The sequence below is a fragment of the Erpetoichthys calabaricus genome, chromosome 17 (genome assembly GCF_900747795.2).
Source record: "Erpetoichthys calabaricus chromosome 17, fErpCal1.3, whole genome shotgun sequence".
In the NCBI taxonomy this organism is placed as follows: domain Eukaryota; kingdom Metazoa; phylum Chordata; class Cladistia; order Polypteriformes; family Polypteridae; genus Erpetoichthys; species Erpetoichthys calabaricus.
Genome location: NC_041410.2, coordinates 100,161,069 through 100,188,514, shown reverse-complemented (window position 1 = coordinate 100,188,514; position 27,446 = coordinate 100,161,069). Strand labels below are relative to the sequence as shown.

The 27,446-nt window shown below is 44.6% G+C and overlaps 1 protein-coding gene and 1 long non-coding RNA gene across 2 annotated transcripts in view; one reads left to right on the top strand and one right to left on the bottom strand.

Moving 5' to 3' along the window:
- Window positions 1-21,150, top strand: part of LOC127526199 (uncharacterized) — a 42,779-nt gene extending 21,629 nt beyond the window's left edge. Inside the window, exons 2-4 of the long non-coding RNA XR_007933830.1 lie at window positions 19,355-19,678; window positions 20,585-20,602; window positions 21,080-21,150. This is a non-coding gene — a long non-coding RNA (uncharacterized LOC127526199). The remainder of the gene's footprint in view (window positions 1-19,354; window positions 19,679-20,584; window positions 20,603-21,079) is intronic.
- LOC114643124 (mucin-2-like) overlaps window positions 1-27,446 on the bottom strand; it is a 256,765-nt gene that overhangs the window by 168,014 nt on the left and 61,305 nt on the right. The window lies entirely within an intron of this gene.

Here is a 27,446-nt window from a genome sequence, read left to right as displayed (position 1 = left end):
CTAACTGTATGTGAGGTCAGCCACCACACTGCACTCCTCCAGCTCAGGACACCAACGTAGCCCCGATGGTCACACGGCTGCCACATGGAGCACCTGAAGCAGGTGAGTGCGTCTCCAGTGACAACGCTGACCCCCCCCCGCCCAATGTGCACATTTTGTGTAGTTTGTCTTGTGAGCCGCCTTCTAATTATTTCCAGAAACTCAATAAACACGGCTTGTTCCTCATTCATTACAAATAACTAATATATGTTCATAATGACGTCTGCACAACCATTTTTTAATAATTACCGAGTCTGGATCTGAGGTATTCAAATCAAAATAAGGAAGAAGAAGGAAAAAACAAACGAAAATAACAGCATGAAGAACACAGCGATGATAAGCCAAAGAAAAAGTGAAAGTGAGAACACCAACCGTATTTTAGTGCTTGTCCAAAATTCTGTTTTACTAAAATGAACAACAACAACAACGTCTACTTCTAGATCACATTTTCATACAAATGATGAGCTCAAAGTGCTTTACATGATGAAGGAAGAGAAAAAAGACAAAACAAATAAGAATTAAAATTAGGGAACACTAATTAACATAGAATAAAAGTAAGGTCAGATGGTCAGGGAGGACTGAAATAACAAAATAAAAACTGGAGAAAAAAAATAAAATCTGCAGGGGGTTTGAGACACGAGACCACCCAGCCTCCTCTAGGCCTTCTACCTCACATCAATGACCTCAATCAGTCCTCATGGTATTCAGGAAACAACAAAACGGAGACGGACAGAAATGTGTTGCTTCCCTCATAACTTACTGAGAAGGTGCCGTCTACCTCCTGAAAACTGATGGAATGAAAAGCGATTGTCCTCTGTGCACCTGCACGCCTTTCACATGTCATCAAGTACAGCAAAGCAAGTGTGACAGGGGAGCTTATTCAACAAAGACCTTCTAAATTGGCTTGGACACATTTGCTGGACCCCCAGAGTCATTTTTGAAACTCAGTTTTCTTCAGTTGATATCAGATATGTCTGCGCCTGATGACCCCGACTCTCTTGATTCACTGACACAATGTCTTACTTGTGTTTCTGAGTGGATGAATAGTAATTTTCTCAAGATAAATAAAGATAAAACTGAAATTTTAGTGATAGGCAATAATGGACATAATGAGGTTATTAGAAATAAACTTGATGCATTAGGATTAAAAGTCAAGAAGGAGGTAAAGAATTTAGGGGAAACTGTTGACTGTGACCTGAATTTTAAATCACATATTAATCAGATCACTAGGACAGCAAAGTCAGACCTCTTATATCATTGAAAGATGCTGAAAAATTAGTTCACGCTTTAGTTTTCAGTCGACTAGATTACTGTAATGCACTCCTCTCAGGACCACCCAAAAAAGACATCAATCGATTACAACGAGTGCAGAAAGGAGCTGCTGGAATCCTAATTAGGAAAAGAAAATCCGAGCACATTTCTCCAGTTTTGATGTCACTACACTGGTTACCTGTGTCATTCAGAATTGACTTTAAAATACTGCTCATGGTTTATAATCCCTTAAATAATCTCACTCCATTTTATATATCGGAATGTCTGACATCTTATATTCCAAATCGTAACTTTAGATCCTCAAATGAGTGTCTGCTTAGAATTCCAAGAGCTAAACTTATAAACGTAAAGTTAAACTTATTAACTAATTATTAATTATTACTAATTATTATAAATTCTTAATTATTATTAAGTTAAACTTAGTGGCGAGGTGGGCAGCCTTCTGCTGTTATACACCTAAAATCTGGAATAGCCTACCAATAGGAATTCGCCAGGCTAATACAGTGGAGCACTTTAAAAATCAGCTGAAAACACATTACTGTAACATGGCCTTCTCATAACTTCATTATAATTTAATCCTGATGCTCTGCATATTCAATTAATTATCATTACTATTCATACTGGCTCCAAAATCTGTACTAACCCCTCCTTTCTCTTCTGTTCTTTTTCCTGTTTTCTATGGTGGCGACCTGCACCACCACCACCTGATCAAAGCACCATGATGTCCAGAAGTCCATGTGACCGTCATCATCAAGTCCTTCCATGAAAACCCTGAATACAATGAGGACTGATCATTTATGTTAGGTAGAATGCCTAGAGGCGGCCTGGGTGGTCTTGTGGCCTCGGACCCCCTGCACATTTAATTTTTTTTCTCCAGCCGTCTGGAGTTTTTTTTCTGTCCTCCCTGCCTGGCCATCGGACCTTACTTTTATTCTATGTTAATTAGTGTTCTCTTATTTTAATTCCTACTTTGTCTTTTTTCTTTTTCTTCATCATGTAAAGCACTTTGAGCTCATTATTTGTATGAAAGTGTGCTATAGAAATAAATGTTGTTGTTGTTGTTGTTGTTGTCTGCAGTTGTATTTAAATGGAAAAAAGTCATCACTCTGCTGTGGTATCATCATGTGTCACACAATGAACATGGACCAGAGAAAGCAAAAGAGAGAAATCTGAGGGGATCACAAGGAAAATGACAAACATGTTGAAGGCAAAGGCTAGAAGTCCACCTCCAAGCAGCTTGATGTTCCTGTGACTACAGCTGCAAATATCATTAAGAAGTTGAAGGTACATAGTACAGTAGCCAACCTCCCTGGATGAGGCCACAAGAGGAACATCAACTGTAGAATGGGCAGAAGGACACTGAGAATGGCAGATAAAGAGCCAAGGAGAACTTCCAAAGAGGTATGAGATGAACTCCAAGGTCTGTCAGTGTCTGATCGCATGATCTGTCACTTTTTAGTAACAGTGAGCTGAATGGAAGAAGACACGCAACACAAAATGTATCTGGGAGAATGTCCTTTGGACAGAGGAGACAGAACTGGAGCTTTTCAGCAAGTCACACCAGCTCTCTGTACACCGACGATAAACTGAACAGCAGACTGACTGACTGACAGAGGAGGCTCACTTATGTTTGGAGGCTGCTTTGCTGTGCCTGTCACGAGGGTCTTTGAGGACTTGAAAAGGAAATCTCAAGTCTTATCGAGACATTCTGGAGTGAAACGTTCTGCCCGGTGTCATAAAGTTCTGTCTCAGTCACAAGTCATGGATCCTCCAACAGCATAAAGAGCCAAAACACACAGCTAACAGGACCCAGAAACAACGCCAGCCAGTTCTGAAGTGGCCTTCTGAGGGCCCTGATTTGAATCTTAGGAAACATCCATGGAAACAACTGACACATGCAGTCTGGAGAAGACCCCTTCAAGCCTGGCACAGCTGGAGCAGGTGGCAAGGGAAGAGTGGAGAAGCGCAGAAGTCTCATGGAGAGCTCCAGGAATCGTTTGTGTGCAGGGACTTTAAACTCTAAAGGCTGAGCAATGAAAGATTACGTTAAGGGTCCTGTCATTTTTAGCAGTGCCATTTCATGTTGTTATTTGAAAGATTCTGTTGAATTAAAACTCCAAAGCAAAGTCTGATTTTATTAAATGCAGAATAGACAATGATGGGTGCCAAGTACCTTTGTCAGTTCAAGTTATTTTATGGAGGGATACCAACAAATCTGTCCTGACCCGTAAAAATGGCCTAGAAGGGAATGAGCAGGCAGCACTGAGATGCCAACTCAGGTCACCCCCATGGCAGGACTGTGCGTTATATCAGAGCCCATTTGGGACCTACCTGTGTGTTAGCTTGGTGCTGGTATGGGCTTCATCAGCCAACCATATTAAATTAAATGAACCGATGACATGGATGGCAGCATCAATTTAAGGCACTCTAGACAGATGAATGTGGCGGACATGACATCATATACAGATTGTAGGTTGATAGATAGAATATGGAAAATGATATCAATAGTAAACATATATATGAATGGCACCTCATGATAGATAATTTCAAAGGCACTCTATAACAGACATGGCCAACATCATTACTCCATATCACAGCAGCCTTGTGCCAGTCCATCCTGCGGCACCATCATGCACACCAGTCAACTTTACAAAATCTGTGGAGGCTTCATAAATGCAAGCAGTAAAAGCACATCCACTTTTCAAATGAACGCGGGTTTAAGGCCAAATGCAGTCCTGATGGGAGCTCTGGAAGGAGCTCTGGACCCAAGAATTTAGCTTGATTTCAAATCAGAGTCTGCGTGAACCTGCCTGTTGTTCACCCTGCACGTTCTCTCCACCAGGACCCCCTTCTACATAAGGTCCCTCTCAATTCCCCCCGTGTGTGTGAGTGGTTGTCCTCTAAAAGACTGTCTGGCCACAGCACTCGCCCTTAACCTTTTATCATAGGCTTGTGTAAGGTGTCACAGAACATGAAGTCCAAGCGGGCGTAGTTCTTCTTGCGGCCTTTAGTGCTAGAAGGCTAGACGCTGATGGACAAAGTCCCTCTGTGGTGTAAAGGCCAAACTCACGTCACTTCATGTCACAAAGCGTGACTTCACCCTGGCCTAGTGGTCAGTAAGAAGGTTAAACTGTAATGAACTTGACAGCGGTGGAAAAAGGTCTCATCTCTCCTCCTCAATTCTTATAAAAAAAAAGAGTGTGTATATTTATTTATTTATTTATTTATTTATTTATTTATTTATACACACACAAGGAAAAGAACGATAAACATGGAATAAGACATGTCTGAAGATACAAGAATGAACTGAATGGAGCGGAGCTGATAAGATACAATGCTTTATGAAAGGTCATTTGGACACATCAGGTCAAGGGCCATGGACAGTAAACCTCAAGGCCACATGACCTGCGAGAGTGAGTGACCTGTTGTGCACACAAATGAAGAATACAATGGCCAAGATTAGTCTGAAAGACACTACAGGTTTATATAAAAAGTCTTCACCATTTCCAGGCCCGAGCCATGTACTCAGGTCAGGCCTGTGCTGTCCGTGCTCGCCAGTTACCTCCAGGATCTGAGTGTGTGAGCAGACAGCACTGCAAGGGTTTGGCCACTTTGGGTAGATGAACTTTGAGAACCGAGCTGTCAGGTGGGTGCACTCCTGGACCTATCTATCTATCTATCTATCTATCTATCTATCTATCTATCTATCTATCTATCTATCTATCTATCTATCTATCTATCTATCTATCTATCTATCTATCTATCTATCTATCTATCTATCTATCTATCTATGAGGATGTTCTTGTTTAGCTGTGGCCGTCTGTACAGCAGCTTCATTAACAACATCAGCACGACACGAATAGCAGAAGTGGGTTCTGCAAAAATGCCGGAAGGAGTGAAAGTGGAATGAAGTTCATAGTTCGTGGTCAGTTTTCGCTTTGATTTTTCCTTGTAGGTGAGATGTACTCTCCAACCTTTATCCTAAGTCTTGGCCTTAGTGTCTGCCTGTTTGGGTAACTGCAGGACAGTACAGTCTTTTAATGTTCCCTCCATTCTCAAGGAGCACATTTTACGAGAACTTTAGAGGTTTGACAAATAGGAGGTGACCATTCAAATCTGTATCTCCTGTTGTTACCTCGATCATCTCTGTCTCACATTCCAATCCTTTTTAAAGTTATCAAGGCTTCTGCTTTAACTGCCAAACTCTTCACTTTGTTCTGGAGTCCCATGATTCCCACGTGCATCTCTCCCCTTACTGCCCACTTGGTGTTCTCCATGATGTGCTTTCTATTTAGGTGAAAGAATTCTCCTAGATCAGTGGTCCTTAAGTTCATTCCACAGAGGCCCCTGTGGCTGCAGCCAACAAGTTTCTCAATCAGATCCCAGTTGCTTCAAGGATGAATATTTTTACAATGAGCTTCTAAGGAACTAGAGAAGACCATAAAGAAAACTCCTTTAAAGTCACTTTTCAAAAGGCACTATGGTGATTATAAATCCATTCCACGGATGGTAGCACTCGCCACCAGGTCCCAAATGCCACACAGCAATGTGATCATCAACATCCTTCCCATTTCTGTCTAAGAAGCCACTCAATGTTATGAAGTCTATAAAACCAGGATACATGTACATACATATATATTGTGGAGAGCGACTGGGGGTGGTACCCAGCCGGGACGCTGAGAAGGACTGGAGGAGGGATTATGCCTCCTCCAGACCACGATGGGGCAACCACCCTGGTGTCTTTGGGGGCCACGGGATCAGAGCTTAGAAGCTCAACCCTATAAGGACCTGTGGTTACTGTCAGGGGGTGCCCGAATGCCTGAGGAGCCCTGGCCCTCAGCACTTCTGCCACACCTGGAGGTGCTGAGAGAAAGAAGACCAGAGACACCTGGAGTGCTTCTGGGTGCACAGCCGGCAATTCTGCCACACCTGGGAGGGCCGGCAGAAGGTTATCAGGACGCACCTGGAGCACATCTGGGTGAACATTCGATAGCTGGAGTCGGGTGGAAGAGGACAGAGCTTGGAGGAGAGGAGTGGAGGCGGCCAGGAGAAGACAAAGGCATTCTGTAAGGGCCTGGACTTGAGGGTGATTGGTGCTGCGGAACTGGGTTGTGTGTGGCACAATTGTGTAAATACTGTAAATAAACGTGTGTGGGTTGAAACCAACGATGTCTACCTGTCTGTGTCCGGGCTGATTCCCCCAATATATCTATATCTCCTGTCCCTGTGTCAGATGTGACCAAATGTAAAGGAGGGATACAAAGAATTAACATGACTTGTTTTTCAATACGTTCATTTATGTTGATTTAAAATTTGTCATTACCTGCTGCTTGCTGGCCACTGAAAGTTTCTGGCCCAGCTAAATTTCTTGGTTTGAAAATCTGTCCCAACTGAGTCTGTAAAACAACTTAAGAAGAAGGAGAGCAATGACCAAGGAGAGCAGGGCCTGGTCATGAGACGCTCTCCCTGACTGGATAGCCAGCCACTAGCAGGCCCCTGTTGTTGTGAGTGATGACTTCCTCGAGTATCCCTTTTCCATAACACACATTCGCTAGCGCAGACGGATTCTGCCACCTGAAATGTTCCTCATAACAAGAAACTTGGGCTTTTCAGGCTGAAGTGTTTTTAGGTTCTACAGGCCAACTCCGCTCTTGTGAACTTGATGCCCTGTGAGACTCCATCATGGAGCTGCATTATAACAGAGATCTGTGGGTGGCCATGTGTTACTCTAGGAGACAAACATTCACTTGGCACAATGGGTAACCTGCCCTTTGGGTTAAGAGGGTTGAACTGAAGCAGTACACACTTGTTCACATTGTGAACACAATAAGAAGTTCAACTACCTTTGGGGAGGATTCCTAAAGATATTTAGCTCTTTATGGAAAGTCCAAGTGTCACAACACCTTTTATGACGCTTTGCTCAAATCAAACAAATGTGGTGTTTTCCAGCCCAGACAGGCGCCAATTTCCTAAAAAAAGTCAGGCATTAAGCCAGAAAACTGAACTAAAAAATCACCGTACACTGTGAACTAAATGATATTTAAATATACAGCACAGCCATTAAATTATGAGAGAGCAGGGCAGGGAGACTCTGATGAGATCCTTAAAGGGAGGGCAGCTGAAGGTCTGCTCCATGTCTCCCTCTCTCCATACTCCATCTTCCACTCTGGGATGGCGCACAGCGAGGTATCCCTGCTTGAGGTGGCTACTCACTAGGATACTGAAGAGAGGGACTGCCAAGATGAAAGCCCTGGACACCACAAGGACTGCAACAGTGAGGGAAGGGAGAGGCTTCAATGTCAGTATATTGGATGAATCTGGAAAAATACAAAGCAATAACAGTGAGGATCTGTATTTACATTAATAACAAGACAAACTGGTTACACTGCGCTATTATTCTAAGAGGAGAAGAAATCTGCGTTCATTGTTAGACACCCATCTCTATGAACATCAGAAATATTCCACCCATAGATTGTCAAGAAAGAAAAAGGATCTTTGAATATATAAATGAACAGTACTACGTGAACGAGAGATAGACAGGTGTGAATGGTACTCTACAACACAAAGACAGACGGACAAGCAGATGCAAAGGGCACTTCATGACAGACAGGCACTCTAACATACATGTGAACATTATGTGACAGATGTGAAAGACGCTATAAAATTGATAAACAGGGAACTATATGAGCAATGATAAAAAAGGACAGGCAGCCACAGTAAGTTCTGTTACCTAATTCAGAACATTCTGGAAGGCATGAAATGTTAGGGTTAGGGTGGCAGACCTCCATGTGATAAAAGAGGGCAAGTCACTGGGGGGGCTGATTGACAAGGCGTAGCTGCCAGCTTAACCCGAGGCACAGCTCACCTACAGTCGTGTAGAAGCCAAGTGATGAGCGGCCACATCAGCTCGTGTGGTGTAGGCAGGTAAGAACGTGAACTCAGTTCTGGTGCTGACAGAGCCATTACTGACAGGGGACGAGGACATATTACAAATGTCACACACACATAAAGGTGGCACCAGGTACCTAAAACACAAGACTCAAGCAGCAGGCAGCACTTACGTCATGCCAGTGATGCAGACATCTGTTAACCCTTTGTGGTGTTCAAAGAGATCGGAGCTGTGAAGAGGAAAGTCAGATTACAGCTCTGCTGAAGTGGACATTTAACTACATGTTGACCAGCAGTGAAAGTTGTCTCCGTCCTGCGCATCCCAAGATGATGTTAAATGTGTTGGCCGCCCTCCAATGTGCAGATGTTGTTGCCAAATTCACTAAACTGCACCGATGATCTGATTTCCATTGTGTTGAGGAATTCCTTGTTCAGTATTCTCGGTGTCCATGGGCTAATACTGGACAAAGTGCTTACTGACACCGACCACAAGAGTCTTTCAAGGAGACTACCTGAAACTGATGAAGAACGAGCCTGGTAGAGGGGTCTTGAAATAGTGTCACAAGATAGAGCACAACTGGAAAATAATCAAATTAAAAAAAGGATAAAATACTCAAACAATCTGAATGTGCCAAAGAAGAGAGAATGAAGGGTTTCAGACCACTGACCACCACAGCAGACACCAGAAAGGAAGTGCAGGGCATTGAAGGCATTTGACACACAGACTTGGATAAACTGTGATGGGAAAATCACAAGGAAGAGAAATAAGAAAAGCGACAAAGAACACTCTGGAAAACAGAAGAGAGATCTGACACAAAGGCACCGGGTGGAAGCACAAGATACCACTGAAGAAAAAAGTCAAAGATCATCACCATCAGTGGAGACCACAACCTGTCAGTGAGCACCTTGGAAATGCAACATTCAGAGATGAGCGAATGTTTAACGCAATTATTGATTTAGTCTCGAAGGTGAAGAGAAGGTGAAGAGAAGGTGCTGATATGTTGGACTGAATGGCCTCCTCTTTACCTTCTGATCGACGTTAAAGACGCAGAGCCGCTCGTGGCTGCTTGACAGGCGCTCTGAGAAACGCTCCACTCACGTAAAGTCGCTCGCTAGTCGGCCGTGGAGCTTCACGAGGTTGTGCTCCGCACGGGCCACACGAGGGCGCGCCGCCACCAAAGGTGAGGGATGATCTCACGTGTCTCTCATTTCAGTCTTTCGCTTGTTTTTTGGGACACCTCGGAGGTGACGCAGTGGCAGTGGGTAGAAAGAGCTGGAAAATGACTGGGAAAGAGCGATCAGCGGGCATCAGAGGACAGCGAACACACCGGGGGCTTCAGTAGCCTGCGTGTACCTGTAGATGGGGGGGCTGCACGGGTGATTGACGGCGAAACGTCACCCGAGCACGTTGAGCGCTGCACCCCATGGAATGTTACATTTTATAAACCGAGAAGGTTCAAGAAGGCAGGGGAGACCCCCGGGGATTAAATAAACAGAGAAGATAAGGGGGCGTCACGAAGAAATAGCACGGCAAGGTGGGAGCCGCTTGGGGACGCAGGGAGAGCCATCGTGACCTGAGAAACAGCGGCGGGATCAGCGCAGGTAGCGTCATTAAAACTGCGACTTCACCAGGCGCCTCGTTCGGCGTCGATCGTTCAGGGGTCCACAAACGTACTCGGTGCTCATGGCTGGAATATTGTTAGAGATGGAGAACACTGCTATTTTAGAAATCGATAATGAATAAGGAGACATGGGTTCGCTTCCCGGGTCCTTCCTGCGTGGAGTTTGCTTGTTATTCCCGTGTCTGCGTGGGTTTCCTCCCACAGTCCAAAGACATGCAGGTTAAGTGCATTGGCGATGCTAAATTGGCATGTGTGTGTGTGTATGTGTGTCCTGTGGTGGGCTGGCGCCCTGCCCGGGATTTGTTTCCTGCCTTGTGCCCTGTGTTGGCTGGGATTGGCTCCAGCAGATCCCCGTGACCCTGTGTTTGGATTTAGCGGGTTAGAAAATGGATGCATAGATGGAATATAAAATAAATAAATTCTGCAATAAAGAATATAAATTAATTAAATTGCAATCATCATTTCAGTAAGAAAATATAAAGCAGTGCATTTCTTTATCAAAAGAGCCAGCCGCCATTGTCAGCCCCTCGGGAGGACACTTGAGGAGCCTTCACTTCTACAAGCCCCTCCGTCAAAGTCTGACGAGACACCAAAGCCCAGAGTTTGAATTCTTTTGTAAACGCGACGTTTCCTGAGGTGTGGAGTTCTGCTCAATTTCAAAGAAGAAGGCAGTGAGTTGATCAAAGTGGCCACCTTCATCCATCTGTCCATCACAGTCCCTTAGACGTGTAGGTACCAGCCAGGGTGCTCCTCAACTCCATATTTGCCCACAATACTTCATGATAAGCGGAGCTCCTGGCAGGTCAGAGGACATCAGTGCAGATTCACAAGCTTGTCGGCTACTCGAAGGCCTGCAAGACAAAAAGACACAAAGCTGAGGACACCAAATCACTGCGGGCTCCTTCTGCTTGCACCCCTGACTCCATGCTGCTCTTACGTCTCATCTGTCTATCTGTTAGGGGGCTTGGGTGACATGACAGGATCGAGAAGAGATGCAAGAGGTATTTTGAAGAGCCGAATAAGGAAAATCCAAGGGTAGTATTTGAGGATGGAGCCCCAAAGGACGGGCGAGATGAAGTAAAGGAGACACTGAAGAGAATGAAAAATGGAAAGTCAACAGGACCCCTGAAACACCAGCAGAAGTGTGGAAGAGGGAGTAGATGTGTGGTGGGACCTCATGCAGAAGATCTCTGAAGAGGACAGACGACCAGATTAGTGGAGGAACACTGGGATTGTGCCCATTTATCAGGAGAAGGGGGATATTCAGGATTGTGGAAACTACAGGGGCATAAAGCTGATGTCACACAGTAAGACATTTGGAGAAAGGGTTATGAAGAGAAGAGACCACCACAGGGGAGGAACACATTGGTGTTATGCCAGGGAGATGAACAACTACATGATGCAGTCTTAGAACTGAGGCAGCTGATAGAGAAACATGGACAAGAACAGAAAGGACTGCATATGGTGGTCACCGACTTGAAGAAGGCTTAGGATGGAGTGCCACGTCAAGAGGTCTGGAGGTGCATGAGACAGAAAGGAAGGCCAGAGAAGTGTGTGAGGACTGTCCAGGATACGCTGGAGGGAGTAAGGACTCAGGATAAAGGTGGTCTAAAGGGGAGCAGACAAGATCTCAGTTGGAGGAGGTCTGCAGCAGGAGTCTTCTTTAAGTCCTCACCTCTGGTTACGGATCGGTTGGGTCTTGGGATTAAAGAGCAATCCCCCTGGTGCAGACGTTTTGTGAAGGAGGAAGTGGAGAAGAAGTTGGAAGAATGGAGAAAGGCTATGAAGATAGAGGACTGAAGTTAAATAGAAGAAGACAGAATGGCTGAAGTTTAATGATGATCAGGATTCAGAAGTTAGCATGCAGGGAGGGCCATTGAAAAGAGTGGATAAGCTTAAATATTGAACTTCAGTGGTGGATCAACATGGAGAATTAGAAGCAGAGATCATCCGTATAGTGTAGCGTGGAGGGAACAATTGGAAGAAGGTATGAGGAGTGTTTTGTGATCGGGTGTGAGAGGGTGAGGTTTATTGGTGAGACCGGCAGTGATGTACGGAGCTGAGACATGGGCAGGAAAGGGAGAGCAGGAGAAGAAGTTGGATTTGTGGAGTTACAGAAGAGGACAGAATAAGAAATGAGACAATCAGAAGTACAGGAAAGTCAGCTGAATGAGGTATGGACATCTAACAAGGACAGACAAGGAACATGTGGGAATGGAGAAGAGAAAGTGAGGCTGAGGTGGATAGATAAAGAAAAAGAAGATCAAAAGGAAACGTGTCTGACTGGCACAGAGCAGCACAACCAGGCTGTATGGAGAAGGATGATCAGGCACTTCATCCCCACACAGAAGATGATGACCATAAGTTACATTCTGGTAAGATCAAAGTGCCATGGTGGGGGGCCCAGCAGAGGGTGCTCCAGAGCTGCGAGCTGCACACTTACCTCGTAAAGATGAGTGCGAAGGTCGAAGGAGTCAGGTGACCTAAGGGAGCAGGCTCGTGCCAACTTCTTGAACAGGCGGGTCTTCAGGGCCTGAGGAGGGAGAAGGAAAAGGACATCAGGAGGGAAATGACGAGCCAGCAAAGTGTGACACAAGGGACTCAGACAGAAGACAATTCAACGAGCTTGGAGACGCTGGCAAGAAAGCTGCTGCATCTGTGAGGCCATCTGACTGTAGTAAAAGGCGCTATATTAGGGGGGCTCCCATATACTGAGGCTGTAGAGAAAGGCACTCTGTTAGGGTGGTCACCTGCCTTTACTGTAAAGCTCTATATCTGTGTGGCCATCTGCTGCCAGTGTTATGATCTGGTGACAATTGGGCTCCACTATGTTGGCACAGCCCTGTGACTCCAGTTGTTAGGACTGATTACTCTGCTAATTCACTCATTGACTATGGTGGGCTCCCAGCATTGCTCAGGCACTGCCCCTTAGATGTGACGTTTTCAGTGAATTAAAAATACTCATCAGCTCATAAAAGCACAACAAGCTGAGACAGAGGGACATAAGTAGAGGAGCTGGGTGACACAAACTGACACTAGATGGCCTCCCTAAGGTCAAAGCTGTGAAAGGCACTGCAAGTGTAGAAACCTCAGAAAGAGCAGACAGCACAACAGAGATGGATATGAAACGAGCTCCATGACAGGGAGGTCCACCTGAACTGCACTTACCACCACAAGGACCACTGGGATCAGGATGATGAGCAAGCTACAGAGCACAATGATGGCGATGGCATAGCCTGGGAAGGGCGTTTGAGCTGGTGGGACCGGGGTGGCTGGAGGAAAACCAAAATCAAGGTTACCAATGGGACATTCTCAAGACCCTGTACACTTTCAGGTCTCACTTGTCCCTGCCCGCTGAACTCACCACTGCTCACTATGGACCAGGGGTCCAGCTGTATTCCCTGTAGGTTGACCTGAGAGATTCCACTCAGGAGGGTGTTGGTCACATCGCTGCTGGTGGTTGTGTCTGGTGTGTACATGAAGGTGGTGGTGGTGATCACTGAGCCCATCCTGCAAAGAGAAGTGGACAGCTGGTGTGATGGGTGGGCTCTGGCGCGAGTGCAAGCCATGGAGAAAGAGGTCAGCACGAGGCGGTCACTTACTTCATGTCCGTGACGTAGAGGTCAGTAAAGCCGTTCTTGATTTGGAAGAGCGGCAGGAGCTGCCAAAAATAAAAGGAGACAGCAGATTAACAACTTCAGGGCGGACGTGCGACCGCAGACAAAGAATCGGGTGCTAGAAAGCTGCACTTTGTGCCCTGCAGTGGCTCCTTCGTCTTTTATAGCTCCTTACACTCTCAGTAGGCACACAGCCAAACACTCTGCATACATGACATTGATATGACTGTAGGGGCCGTAGTGGAGACCCTCTTGTTTGGAGATCGGCTTGTTCAGCCATTATGAAAGGTGCTATATAACATAACAAGGGGTCCGTTAGCGAGGTGTCCATGCAATCAAAGAACTTCTTACCGCTTGTTTCAGTTGAGCTCTGAGCTCAGCAAACTCTGCTGATGACCGGTTACTCATGGCACTAGAGAACTGCTTGTTGAGAATCCTCAGATAGTAGGTGAAGATGATGAAAGTGACTGGCACGGCTGGCACAGCTGTGGAAGACAAGAGAATTCCATAAGAAAGCTCGGAGCTCCAAGTGCTAAAATTGTGCCACACGAGCACATTGAGAATTACACCGAGGGGGACACAAAGCAATTCCAGGTACGTACCATTGACGGTCAGCGTGTACTTGACCAGTGGGACAGGACTGCTGCTCTGCAGGATGTTGGTGATGAGGACCGTTGTGCTGACAAACACAGTCGTGTTGAACTGAAGCTGGACACTCGTGGAGACCCAGTTGGAGTTGTTACTGGTAATTGAGAGAGAACAACGGTTAGCATAATGGTCCTCAGATATGGGCAGACAGCCTACTGTGGGACCCCCGACCTCCTCCAGGACTCCAGTGCCACACTGTGATGTGTGTGAGTGTGTGGTCAATCACAGCTGGATGGCGCACTGCCACTACACCAAACTGGTAATCTCTGCTGCTCACCTGACCTGCTCATATCAGCTGATATCAAAGCCCACTTCTACAGAGGACACTTGCCAACCTGCCATTTAGTGCCTGCTGATGCCCTGGTTAATGATCAGGGGGTGGACATCCACACATCTATTGATGCAGAATTCCAAACCCCACCACAAATATGACTGCCCGTCTGTTGCCCAATGCTCAGCTCTCAGCTGCCCACTAGGTGTGCATGTCCACTTCATCTCCCAGGGTAAGTGACATTAGACATTGTTGGGCAGACAAACAATGATGGCCATGTCATACCTGAAGTTCAATGCCGACTGCACCGGGTCACCGTAGTACGGCTTCAGGATGGACAGAAACTGGGAAAGAAAGATAAAAATACAAATGTAAGGGCCATGATGGCGCAGGTCACCTGAATATGACACTTCCTCTAACTTGGTGCCCAGGCTCTGCTTTCAGCCCCCATTGGCACAGAAACAGCCAGGCACTATGTGGATGGCACTTACCCACACGAGGGTCTTATTCTCCAGCTGATGGTAAGCCACACTTGTATTGTTATATAAATCTGAAATGAAGCCATCTTGAGTCTGGAATGCCACTGAGGTGGTGGACCAGAGGAAGCTGCTGTATGGTGACCGCTGTGAAGAAGAGGACAGACAAGAAGCCATTATGAGGTGCTAGGAAGGAAGCACGAAGCCCACTGAGATGCCCTTCACTTACTGTTAGACTGAACGCTCAATCGGTCCACAGGCAGGACTCCCACGTCGCCGAATGAATTGATCGCCTTGTAAAAAATTCGAACGGCATCTGCACTCTGAGGGGCATCAGCAGCTGTGGCATTGGAGGTGAACTCCAGTTGTGTTTCTGCGATGACAGATCCTTTTCTGGGGGATATAAAGAAGAGGGTCTTATTATAGAGGGGACATGGAGGACTGGCACTGCAGCTGGACATGTTGGGGTATACCACAAAGTGGGCCAACACGGAAGATGCCCAAGGAGCCAAGGTGTAGGTCAGCAGGACTCACGTGAATTTGTCGACTATCACTCTGTTCAGGGTGTTTGGGTACAGCGGGTGGAACACTTTGTAAACCTGAAAGACAAGAAGAAGAAGAAACAATGACATCAGTTATGGAGCCTCACGGGTGGCTAACACAAAGGGGCTTAAGTCTTCAGTTCAGACACCACCTTGGGTCTGGAAGGGGGGACAAGGAGCACTGTGGCCTGCACCAGTGAAATATGGGTAAGGCGTAGCGTGTCAGGCTGCCTCCTTGACCTTATGATTGGGGGTCTGGAGGTGTGGAGAGTCCATTTCTGTTGTCTGTTTTGTTCATCTCATGATATTCAAATGTTATCATTTATTATCATTGTGTTTTTAAAGTCATCGTCCGGCCATGTTGAGTTAGTCATAGCCATGTCGTTGTCAGATATGGCGCCTGTTACTACCTTGTGACAACTGAAGTGGTGAAGAGTGACGTCACTGCATTGCTGGTATAAAAGACGGTGACCTGCTGCTAACAGCCTGCGACTTGGTGGATACTTGATGGGTCATCTGACAGTCTGGAATCGCATATGGAGGTCTCCACAGTGGTCCTTGGAGTGTCGGCCTATTGGAGTTGACCCCGGTCCATGACTCCCTGTTCATCTCCTGGTCCACTTCTGCGGCTTCTTGCCTGTCATTACCTTATTCACGGTTTGAGGATGGTGACTCCTTGGCCAGCCAGGCCAAGTCGTTAAACTGAGCTACACGTGAAGATACTAAATGAGAACAGTGAGTCCGTGTCTAACCTCTCTGAAGATGTCACTGAGACAGCAGACTTGTGTGGAGATGATGACGCAGCTAAAGGGCTTGAATGAGGGAAACACCAAGCCAGATGGGGATGTGGCAGATTGCACTGATTCTTGTTCTTGCTTTTCTGCAGATCTCTCATGGGAAAGTCTGCCTGGCCCTGTTGACGTCACTTCCGGTCACAGTCCCTTTGACGTCACTTCCTATACTGACCTTTAAAGGCGCCTACTTTCCTCCATCCCCTCAGTTCTGTTATGGACTACAATCTCTACACATCAGTACAAATCTTTAACTCTTTTGCAGCCAGGGAATAATACACGGGTGGCTGCCCCAAACCTTTCTGTGGCTTCTTTGATTTTTGTGACAGTGTGTTGTTGTCTCTTGTACATGCGGTGGTCCGGAGCTCCTGCTGATCTGTTAAACGAGGTGCTCCTTCACAGTACGTCTCAGTCACTCCTGAAATCGGTCCCCATGGACCATCATCTTGTAACATTCCTTATCTCACAGATACTGGCATCTCTGTGGTGGCAGCGTATGTGGGCAAGCGTGGGTTGTGATGGCCTGGCGTCCTGTCCAGGTGTGGCTGAAGATTAGCATTTAAAGTGGTCCTGAAATGGACAATCCTGTCACCTGATATTAGGAATTGGTTGGTTTTAAACACATTTCCCTGCTCAATTTTCAGTTTTTTTTTTAAATTTTTGGCACTGCCTCAGTTCTTATTGGGGGCCATTGGTTTCATTTTGGTGTGGCTGATGCTTTTTATTACACAAACCCATTTTGTTTTTTTGTTATGAGGTGTTGATGGGATGGACCTGCATTGCTAGCAGATGAAACCCCAAAAGATTCACCTGGTGACATTGCAGCGAGTATTTATGATAGCAGAACATTGCATTTTGCATCCATTTTTTGCAGTGTTTGTTAGTAGCTTATTGAATCGATTATTCGTCAGATGGGGTTCTGGGTTTGGCGTTGTGTGTTTTGACTTTCTGATTTGGATGTTAGCACATCTAAAGACTTTGTGTTTCTGTTGTCCCTTTTGCACTCCTTACAGTCCACCTTGCTAAAATTTGTCATTTGGGCGCAGATGAACTTCATCAAACCCAACAACCGTACTGGAAGTGGACCTGACTAAAAGAGAGAGTAAGTCACCAGGACAAGGAGATGAAAACCACAAAGGATGAAAGTGAACATAATGACTGGGAAAATCTGAAATCAAAAGGCAAAAAACGAAGAGCAGAAGAGCAGGAAGAAGTCCTCACTGGCACCTCAGTTGCTAATGGCGACACATCGGGCAGACTTTATATTATTTAAATCAAAATCTGTGTCGCAACGCCATGTGCACCACCATGTTACACAGAGGTGGTGCAAATATGTACAACATCATGTGACTTCCTCATCACATGACTTACAACATGTGTAGCAACCATAAACAACATGGCCACCTCCAGAAATGGCAGCAACCAAGAAATGAAAAAAAAAAAACGAATGCCAAGAAAACATAAAATTAGATAAAGTAAAAATTAACATAATTCATACCATGTTGACAATGGAAAAGACACATAATGTAAAACAATTGTGCTAAAAAACTGAGAATTCAGTTAAATGAAGCAAATTACAAAACAGACAAAGGGATGTAAATCAATTAACACTCCTTGTATGACACCTGTGACACTGCGAGTGCCCCCAATGCCCACCTCTGGGCACTGCCTTGGGCTCAGTGCCACTACTCCCTCAACCGTGAAATGGAAGAAGAGGATTCAGGAAATTGAAGGTAAAAGAAAATGAAAGAAAAGTGCTGATGAAATTTTACAAAGAAAAAACAAAAACATGGATTGGAATGGAAACAAGCTTCTCTAACGATGAAGAAGAAAGAAGGACGAGTTCTTGGTGTAAAGCAAATTGATACAAAGACACTCACCTCTTGTGAAACTGTATTACTGAGCTGGATGAAATCAGGAGATGACTTGTTACCCAGTTGGTCTGAGTAATTCAGGAGCATTCTGAAGATGAGTGGCACCGTTGGCATACTTTGGGAGTTCTTGGTAGTGGAGGTAGTACGCACTGTGGATGGTGTAGCTGTGGCAGAGGAGGAACTTGAAGGAGCAGATGAGTGTGTGGAACTTATAGAAACATTTGAGGAAGAAGATGAATTTGGAGAAACAGATGATTGTGCAGAAATTGTAGAAGAATTAAATATGGAAAAAGAGGAAGTAGTTGAGTGTATAGAAACTGTAGATGAATTTGTTGTAGAAGAAACTGGAGCAGCAAATGTCTGAGTTGAAACTGAAGATGAATTCAAGGAAAAAGGAGAACTTATAGAAATTGCTGAATGTGAAGAAATTGTAGAACAATTTATTGAAGTAGAACTTGGAGAAGCAGATGATTGTGTTAGAACTGCGGAATAAGAAGGATATGGAGAAGACGATGATTGTGTAGAAACTGTAGTTGAATTTGTAGTAGAAGAACCTGGAGCAGCAGATGCTTGTGTTGAAATTGAAGAAGAATTTGTTGAAGTACTGGTTGATTCCGTTGATGTTGGAGTTGTTATTGTTGTGTCGGTGCCTGAAGTAGTTTGTGAAGTGGAAGTCACTCCTGTTATAGAAATGGTTGATTCCGTTGTTCTTGGAGTGGTTGTTGTTCTTTCAGATGATGCAGCACTTTGTGAAATGGAAGTCGCTCCTGTTGTAGTAGTGGTTGATTCCGTTGTTGTTGGAGTTGTTGTTGTTGTGTCGGTGCCTGAAGTAGTTTGTGAAGTGGAGGTTGTTCCTGTTGTAGTAGTGATTGATTCCGTTGTTGTTGGAGTGGTTGTTGTTGGTGTTGTTGTGTCAGTGCCTGGAGTAGTTTGTGAAGTGGAGGTAGATCCTGTTCTAGAAGTGGTTGATTCCGTTGTTGTTGGAGTGGTTGTTGTTGTTTCAGATGCCGCAGCACTTTGCGAAATGGAAGTCGCTCCTGTTGTAGTAGTGGTTGATTCCGTTGTTGGAAATGTTGTTGTTGTTGTGTGGGTGCCTGAAGTAGTTTGTGAAGTAGCAGTCATTCCTGTTGTAGTAGTGGTTGATTCCGTTGTTGTTGGAGTGGATGTTGTTGTTGTGTCAGTGCCTGAAGTAGTTGTGAAGTGGAGGTCGATCCTGTTCTAGAAGTGGTTGATTCCGTTGTTGTTGGAGTGGTTGTTATTGTTTCAGATGCTGCAGCACTTTGTGAAATGGAAGTCGCTCCTGTTTTAGTATAGGTTGATTCCGTTGTTGTTGGAGTGGTTGTTGTTGTTGTGTCGGTGCCTGAAGTAGTTTGAGAAGTGGAGGTCATTCCTGTTGTAGTAGAGGTTGATTCCGTTGTTGTTGGAGTGGTTGTTGTTGTTGTGTCGGTGCCTGAAGTAGTTTGTGAAGTGGAGGTCGTTCCTGTTGTAGTAGAGGTTGATTCCGTTGTTGTTGGAGTTGTTGTTTTTGTTTTGTCGGTGCCTGAAGTAGTTTGTGAAGTGGAGGTCGTTCCTGTTGTAGTAGTGGTTGATTCCGTTGTTGTTGGATTTGTTATTTTTGTTGTTGTGTCGGTGCCTGGAGTAGTTTGTGAATTGGAGATTGATTCTGTTGTAGTAGTGGTTGATTCCGTTGTTGTTGGAACTGTTGTTGTTGTTGTTGTGTCAGTGCCTGCAGTAGTTTGTGAAGTGGAGGTTGATTCTGTTGTTGTTGGAGTGGTTGTTTCCGTGTTTTTTGGAGTGGTTGTTGTTGTTGTGTCGGTGCCTGGAGTAGTTTGTGAAGTGGAGGTTGTTCCTGTTGTACTAGTGGTTGATTCCGTTGTTGTTGGAGTGGCTGTTGTTGTTGTGTCGGTGCCTGGAGTAGTTTGTGAAGTGGAGGTCGGTCCTGTTCTAGAAGTGGTTGATTCCGTTGTTGTTGGAGTGGTTGTTGTTGTTTGAGATGCTGCAGCACTTTGTGAAATTGAAGTCGCTCCTGTTGTAGTAGTGGTTGATTCCGTTGTTGTTGGAAATGTTGTTGTTGTTGTGTTGTTGCCTGAAGTAGTTTGTGAATTGGAAGTCATTCCTGTTGAAGTAGTGGTTGATACTGTTGTTGGTGGAACTGTTGTTGTTGTTGTGTCAGTGCCTGAAGTAGTTTGAGAAGTGGACGTCGTTCCTGTTTTAGTAGTGGTTGATTCCATTATTGTTGGAGTGGTTGTTGTTGTGTCAGTTACTGAAGTAGTTTCGGAAGTGGAAGTCGTTCCTGTTTTAGTAGTGGTTGATTGAATTGTTGTTGGAGTTGTTGTTGGAGTGGTTGTTATTGTGTGGGTGCCTGAAGTCGTTTCTGAAGTGAAGGTTGTTACTGTTGTAGTAGAGGTTGATTCCATTGTTGTTGGAGTGGTTGTTGTTGTTGTGTTACTTCCTAAAGTAATTTGTGATGTGGAGGTCATTCCTGTTATAGTAGAGGTTGATTCCGTTGTTGTTGGAGTGGTTGTTGTTGTGTGGGTGCCTGAGGTAGTTTGTGATGTGAAAGTCGTTCCTGTTGTAGTAGTGGTTGATTCGGTTGTTGTTGGAATTGTTGTTGTTGTGTCAGTGCCTGAAGTAGTTTGTGAAGTGGAAGTCATTCCTGATGTAGTAGTGGTTGATTCAGTTGTTGTTGGAGAGTTTGTTGTTGTTGTTGTGTCAGATCCTAGAGTAGTTTGTGAAGTAGAGGTCGTTCCTGTTTTAGTAGTGGATGATCCCGTTGTTGTTGGAGTGGTTGTTGTTGTTGTGTTCGTGCCTGAAGTAGTTTTTGAAGTGGAAGTCATTCCTGATGTAGTAGTGGTTGATTCAGTTGTTGTTGGAGTAGTTGTTTCAGTTGTTGTTGGAGTGGTTGTTGTTATTGTGTGGGTGCCTGATGTTCTTTTCGAAGTGGAAGTCATTTCTGATGTAGTAGTGGTTGATTCTGTTGTTGTTGGAGTGGTTGTTGTTGTTGTTGTGTCAGTTCCTGGAGTAGTTTGTGAAGTGGAGGTCGTTCCTGTTGTAGTAGTGGTTGATTCTGTTGTTGTTAGAGTGGTTGTTGTTGTAGTTTGGTTGCCTGAAGTAGTTTCTGAAATGAAAGTCATTCCTGTTGTAGTAGTGGTTGATTCCGTTGTTGTTGGAGTGGTTGTTTCTGTTGTTGTTGGACTGGTTTTTGTTGTTGTTGTGTCAATGCCTGGAGTAGTTTGTGAAGTGGAGGTTGTTCCTGTTGTAGTAGTGGATGATCCCGTTGTTGTTTTAGTGGTTGTTGTTGTTGTGTGGGTGCCTGAAGTCGTTTCTGAAGTGGAAGTCGTTCCTGTTGTAGTACTTGTTGATTCCGTTGTTGTTGAAGTGCTAATTCTTGTTGTTGTGTCAGTTCCTGGAGTAGTTTGTGAAGTGGAGGTCATTCCTGCTGTAGTACTGGTTGATTCCGTTGTTGTTGGAGTGGTTGTTTCGGTTGTTGTTGGAGCGGTTGTTGTTGTTGTTGTTGTGTCAGTTCCTGGTGTAGTTTGTGAACTGGAGGTCGTTCCTGTGGTAGTAGTGGTTGATTCTGTTGTTGTTAGAGTGTTTTTTGTTGTAGTTTGGGTGCCTGAAGTAGTTTCTGAAATGAAAGTCATTCCTGTTGTGGTAGTGGTTGATTCCGTTGTTGTTGTTGTGTCGGTGCCTGAATTAGTTTGTGAAGTGGAGGTCGTTCCTTTTGCAGTAGTGGTTGAATCCGTTATTGTTGGAGTGCTTGTTTCTGTTGATGTTGGAGTGCTTGTTGTTGTGTAGGTGCCTGAAGTACTTTCTGAAGTGGAAGTCATTCCTGTTGTAGTAGTGGTTGATTCCGTTGTTGTTAGAGTGGTTGTTGTTGTAGTTTGGGTGCCTGACGTAGTTTCTGAAATGAAAGTCATTCCTGTTGTGGTAGTGGTTGATTTCGTTGTTGTAGGAGTTGTTGTTGTTGTTGTGTCAGTTCCTGGAGTAGTTTGTGAAGTGGAGGTCATTCCTGTTGTATTAGTGGTTGATTCTGTTGTTTTTGGAGTGGTTGTTTCCGTTTTTGTTGTTGTGTCAGTTCCTGGAGTAGTTTGTGAAGTGGATGTCATTCCTGTTTTAGTAGTGGTTGATTCTGTTGTTGTTGGATTGGTTGTTGTTGTTGTGTGGATGACTGAAGTAGTTTTTGAAGTGGAAGTTGTTCCTGTTGCAGCAGTGGTTAATTCCATTGTTGTTTGAGTTGTGGTTGTTGTTGTGTTGGTGCCTGAATTAGTTTGTGAAGTGGATGTAGTTCCTCTTGTAGTACTGGTTGTTTCCGTTGTTGTTGGAGTGGTTGTTGTTGTTGTTGTTGTTGTTGTGTCAGTTCCTGGAGTAGTTTCTGAAATGGAGGTCGTTCCTGTTTTAGTAGTGGTTATTTCAATTATTGTTGGATTTGTTCTTGTTGTTGTGTTCATGCCTGAAGTAGTTCTTGAAGTGGAAGTCGTTTCTGTTGTAGTAGTGGTTGATTCCGTTGTTGTTTGAGTTTTGGTTTTTGTTGTGTTGGTGCCTGAATTAGTTTGTGAAGTGGGTGTAGTTCCTGTTGTAGTACTGGTTGTTTCCGTTGTTGTTGGAGTGGTTGTTGTTGTTGTTGTTGTGTCAGTTCCTGGAGTAGTTTGTGAAGTGGTGGTTGTTCCTGTTGTATTAGTGGTTGATTCTGTTGTTGTTGGAGTTTTTGTCGTTGTTGTGTCCATGCCTGAAGTAGTTTGTGAAGTGGAGGTTGTTCCTGTTTTAGTAGTGGTTGATTCCATTGTTGTTGGAGTGGTTGTTTCCGTTGTCGTTGGAGTGGTTGTTGTTGTTGTGTCAGTGCCTGGAGTACTTTGTGAAGTGGAGGTCGTTTCTGTTGTATTAGTGGTTGATTCTGTTGTTGTTGGAGTGGTTGTTGTTGTTGTTGTGTCAATGCCTGGAGTCGTTTGTGAAGTGGAGGTCGTTCCTGTTGTAGTAGTGGTTGATTCCATTGTTGTTTGAGTTGTGGTTTTTGTTGTGTTGGTGCCTGAATTAGTTTGTGAAGAGGGTGTAGTTCCTGTTGTAGTACTGGTTGTTTCCGTTGTTGTTGGAGTGGTTGTTGTTGTTGTTGTTGTGTCAGTTCCTGGAGTAGTTTGTGAAGTGGAGGTCGTTCCTGTTGTAGTAGTGGTTGATTCCGTTGTTGTTGGTGTTGATCCTTGTGTTGTAGTAGGTGTTATGTTGTTTGTTGCTGTGGTACTCTCTGTTTTTGATGTTTTTTGATATGTAGATGTCAATTGTGAGGATGTTGTTGTACTCTCAGTTGTAGTTGTTGTGGTTGTTGTTGTTAAAATTGGTTGGTAGCTGTTGGTTGTTCTAATGATGTCTGTAGATGATGCTGTTCCTTGTCCGGTTGTCGTGAATTTTCCCGTCATAACTGTGAAATGAAACACAATTCCCTTTATTTAATTTCAGATTTTTTTGTCTCATTCTCATATTGTTGTAAATTTTCTGTTTTTTATCTCCCTTAAATCTTTTCATTTCTATTTTACTTTGTGTTCTTTCCTGAAGCTGGTTTTATTTTTAAGTATTTTTCTCATTTTTGACTCCATCCTGGATGTCCTCCCCTCATTGTGTTGCCTCCTCCCCCCCATCCCATTTTCTCCATTGTCACTTGTGCACATGTCTCTGTCAGCAATGGTACTCTATTGTTCATTCACAATGAAGGTCTAATGTCTCCTGATTTCACTTCATTTACAGACCCTCACACTCCTGGGTGAAGTTCATCCTGACTTTAGGTGTGGCAGCAGCATGGGCTGAGCAGAGCAGAACCAAATCATCTCTACTCACCTGAGGACATCAGGACCAGCAGCAGTCGGACTCTTGTCTCCATTGTTCCAGAGGAGTTCTTTCAATATGCGGTTCAATGCTTTGTAAAGGAGGAAGAGGAGCGCTTGTCATTTTAGATGACACGGAGAAAGTCACATGAGGTTGGAAATGTTATAATTTTTGGCAAAGTAAGAAGGAAACACCATCACAAAACCTGACCACACAATAAAAATACTTATTACAGAAACCTTAATGAAAAGGGAATTTCAAAAAATGGTTTAAATTTCAAAATGACTTCATCAGCCGTAACTAAATTCAGAAGATGGAGACCACAAATCACGTCCTCTAATCTGATAACTGAGCCAGCAGAGAATCAGACACAATGGACCAAAGGTCTCCGAGTTTTACACTCACAGTGGAGATCATCAAAGGGAACTTCACAGAACAATCAAACAATGAAGGAAACAAACAAAGAAATAAACATCAAAACACAACACAAGGATGAAACACAAACAATACAAAAACTAAACTCATGGGCACCACCCATACCAAACCCTGGCAGGACATCACACTCTGGTCTCCTAGTGCCACCTGAACTTCGACATGAAGCTCTGTCCTGGATGGCCATCGTGCAGGTGACTCATTGTGGGTGGCCCTTAAGTTAAGAGGTGCCAGGGGGACAAGATGTGACCAAGAGGGACCAAAGTCAGCAGCAGTGGTTCAAATTTGAAGAGACTTTTTAGGAATGGCACTGGTCACTTGGGAGTCACAGAGCCCCTTAGGTGGTCACCCAAGAAGAGTTGACCCATTACCATTTCTAGCATTGCAATGGCAGGTGAAAGTGGGACTGGCACCACTGACTGGTGAGAGGGCTTGTGGGGCAGCATTGGTGGGTGGCATAACTCACCTGACTTGAGAGTCTGAAGTCACAATGGGTGACATCTCACAGGTTAGGATGTGCACTTGATTTTCCGTCATTGTGAAGCCCACTCTTTGTTGACTCAGTGGCACTTTGGACATTTTCTGCCCAGGTTAACACCTGCTGAGAGCAGCACCACAGGGAGACCCCTCTGACTATTTTTGGCTCCTTGTCCTCTGACAGGAGGCGTCCATCTGATTGTTAAATGACAGTGTCGTGTGGTGTGGCCACACAAGTTTGGGGGCAGCTTATTTCCAAGTCCCTGAAGGTTTACACCCTCTGATGCATTCCCTCTTCTTATTGAGGACTTCCTCACCACCTCGTCTTGCACAGTGGCACTGCCTGGGCATTTTCTTATTATGCCATTTTCTCACTTCTCCAGTGCTTCTAACTCTTTTCAGGTTCAAGGTGGCCTCTGAGGACTTTAGCAGGGACATTCAGGCCAGTCTTTATGGGAGGACACGCCAGCTGAGCCAAAGTCAAGTCGTTGTGACACGTCTGCATCGGCATAAGTGGGATAAGCAAGAAAAGAAGAACGATGGAGACCCCATTCGCTGTCTAAGAGAGTGCAGGCTTCTGCTCTGAGCTGTAATGGTTCTCCTCTTTTTCCAGATGGGATGTCTGTAGGGAACTGTCTTATTGGGTAGAAAACAGATTTGGGAGGTTCCTGAAGGATCAAACTTTATGTCTCAATTACTGAAGATGTAACGGAACTGCCAACATTAGTCAGACTCCTGCAAGGGATCATGGAGTGTTTGTGTAGTTCTTAAGGGAAACATCAGGAACAGAGCATTTGGGATAACCAGGGGACACTCCAGGAAGAGGACTCTGGAACATCTGTGGGCTTCTTGGTGACCCAGAGGTGCTATGTGTCTGGATTACCATGACACCAGGCCACAGCTGGGTCCACCATTAGAGAGGTCTCAGATTGTCAGTTTGATAAAGTTGGACCAAAGGTACTTATTGGCAGGTGGGGATCTGTGGGTACAGGGGGTCACCCTGAAAGCAAGCCTAAGGCAGCCTTAGATGAGAACCAGCCTTTACACTTGAAGACAAGTAAACCACTGCTAAAGGCACTCTTAAGTTTGCTTGAGACCAAAGGGGCATGAAGACCCTCTGCCTGGTCTAGATCTTTAGTGGTGTACCTCTCTTAAAGACCCCTCTGATGGAATTTGACTTTTGTTAATAAATCTCCTTCCTGTGGAACTGGTACTTCATGATTTGAGTTCAGTCAAGAAGTGGTCCCATCAGGAGCAGGTCAAGCCACCTGCTGTAGATGTCTGCCTGATGGCTCAGAGTTCTCCTCAGGCCTTCAAAAGTCCTTGACCTCCCATCAAACAGAATTGGCGCTGCTACTGTCCTCTTTGCAATGACAATTTCATGAGGCTGATGGACTTGGTGAAAAAGCGGTCACTTCCAGAAGACCAGGGCCCTCATGTATAAACGGTGCATACGCACAGAAATGTTGCGTACGAATGTTTCCACGCACAAATCACGATGTATAAAACCTAAACTTGCCGTAAAGCCACGCATGTTTCCATGGTAACTCATACCTTGGCATACGCAATTTCTCCGCTCGGTTTTGCAGACTGGCGGCACCCAGCGTCAAAGCAGTGCTACTGTTCCTGTGTGCTCATCCTTTCTTTCTTAGCTCCACATTCCTGATGCGGCTTTATAAATACACTGAAATTAACTGCATATTGTTTATTAGTGTAATACATCTGATTGTAATTAACCTGCAGCAATATAATGGTCCAGGGAATAGCCATAGTATTCCAAATACCAGAACTGCTTTAGCGTTGTAACTCTCACTGCATCTTCTTTCAGCTGCTCCCGTTAAGGGTTGCCACAGCAGATCATCTTTTTCCATATTACTCTCACTGCACCACTCGGAATATTTATATCACTGTATCTGAGTGTGAATCACAGCAGCAGCTGATTGGAAAGAGAATTATCGGTATACAGTTTCAAGCACACACTACCTCAGCCATGGCAAAACGTTTCAGAGACTTCCCTGTATGGACCTCGCGTTTTAGAAACAGTTTCATCCCAAGAACTATAAACGCACTAACAGTCCATCAAGTGCTCCTTGTAGAACTGTTTGGACTTATAAGTACAATGACCTCACTGTAAACTTACACTACAGTTATAATATTACACAACCTGCGCCACTTTATAAAGCGCGTATTTACATATGATGACAGTATTCATTTTTAAGATGAAATGCAGCAAAATATGTTGATTATATTATACAGATAAAACTTTAACTTCATTTAAATAATCTGCATTGTTAATAATTAAACATGTGAGGACACGGTGCCGCAGCGTATAGCTGGTTCACGGATAGCTCCTGCCTTGTGTTGTATTCTTGCTGGTGCTGACGCGACACTGGAAGGATAGACGAATAGAATAATTAAACATGTACTATGAAGATATTTCAATGTTCCTTAAAAGTTTTGAAGAATCGGCGTTCTAAGCTTACAGATGGCTTAACGTCTATTACATAGCTTATTGTGTGGCGATTGGGTATTTGGAGAAAGAAAAGTAAGGACAGGAATTGGAGGTTAGTACGTTTGAAAGAGACAGTACTGCTGTGATAAATTATTTTATTGAAGGTCGCACATGGCGCAGCAAGCCTCTTGCGTGAGATATGAACAATCACTGCGCCACCGTGTTCCCATG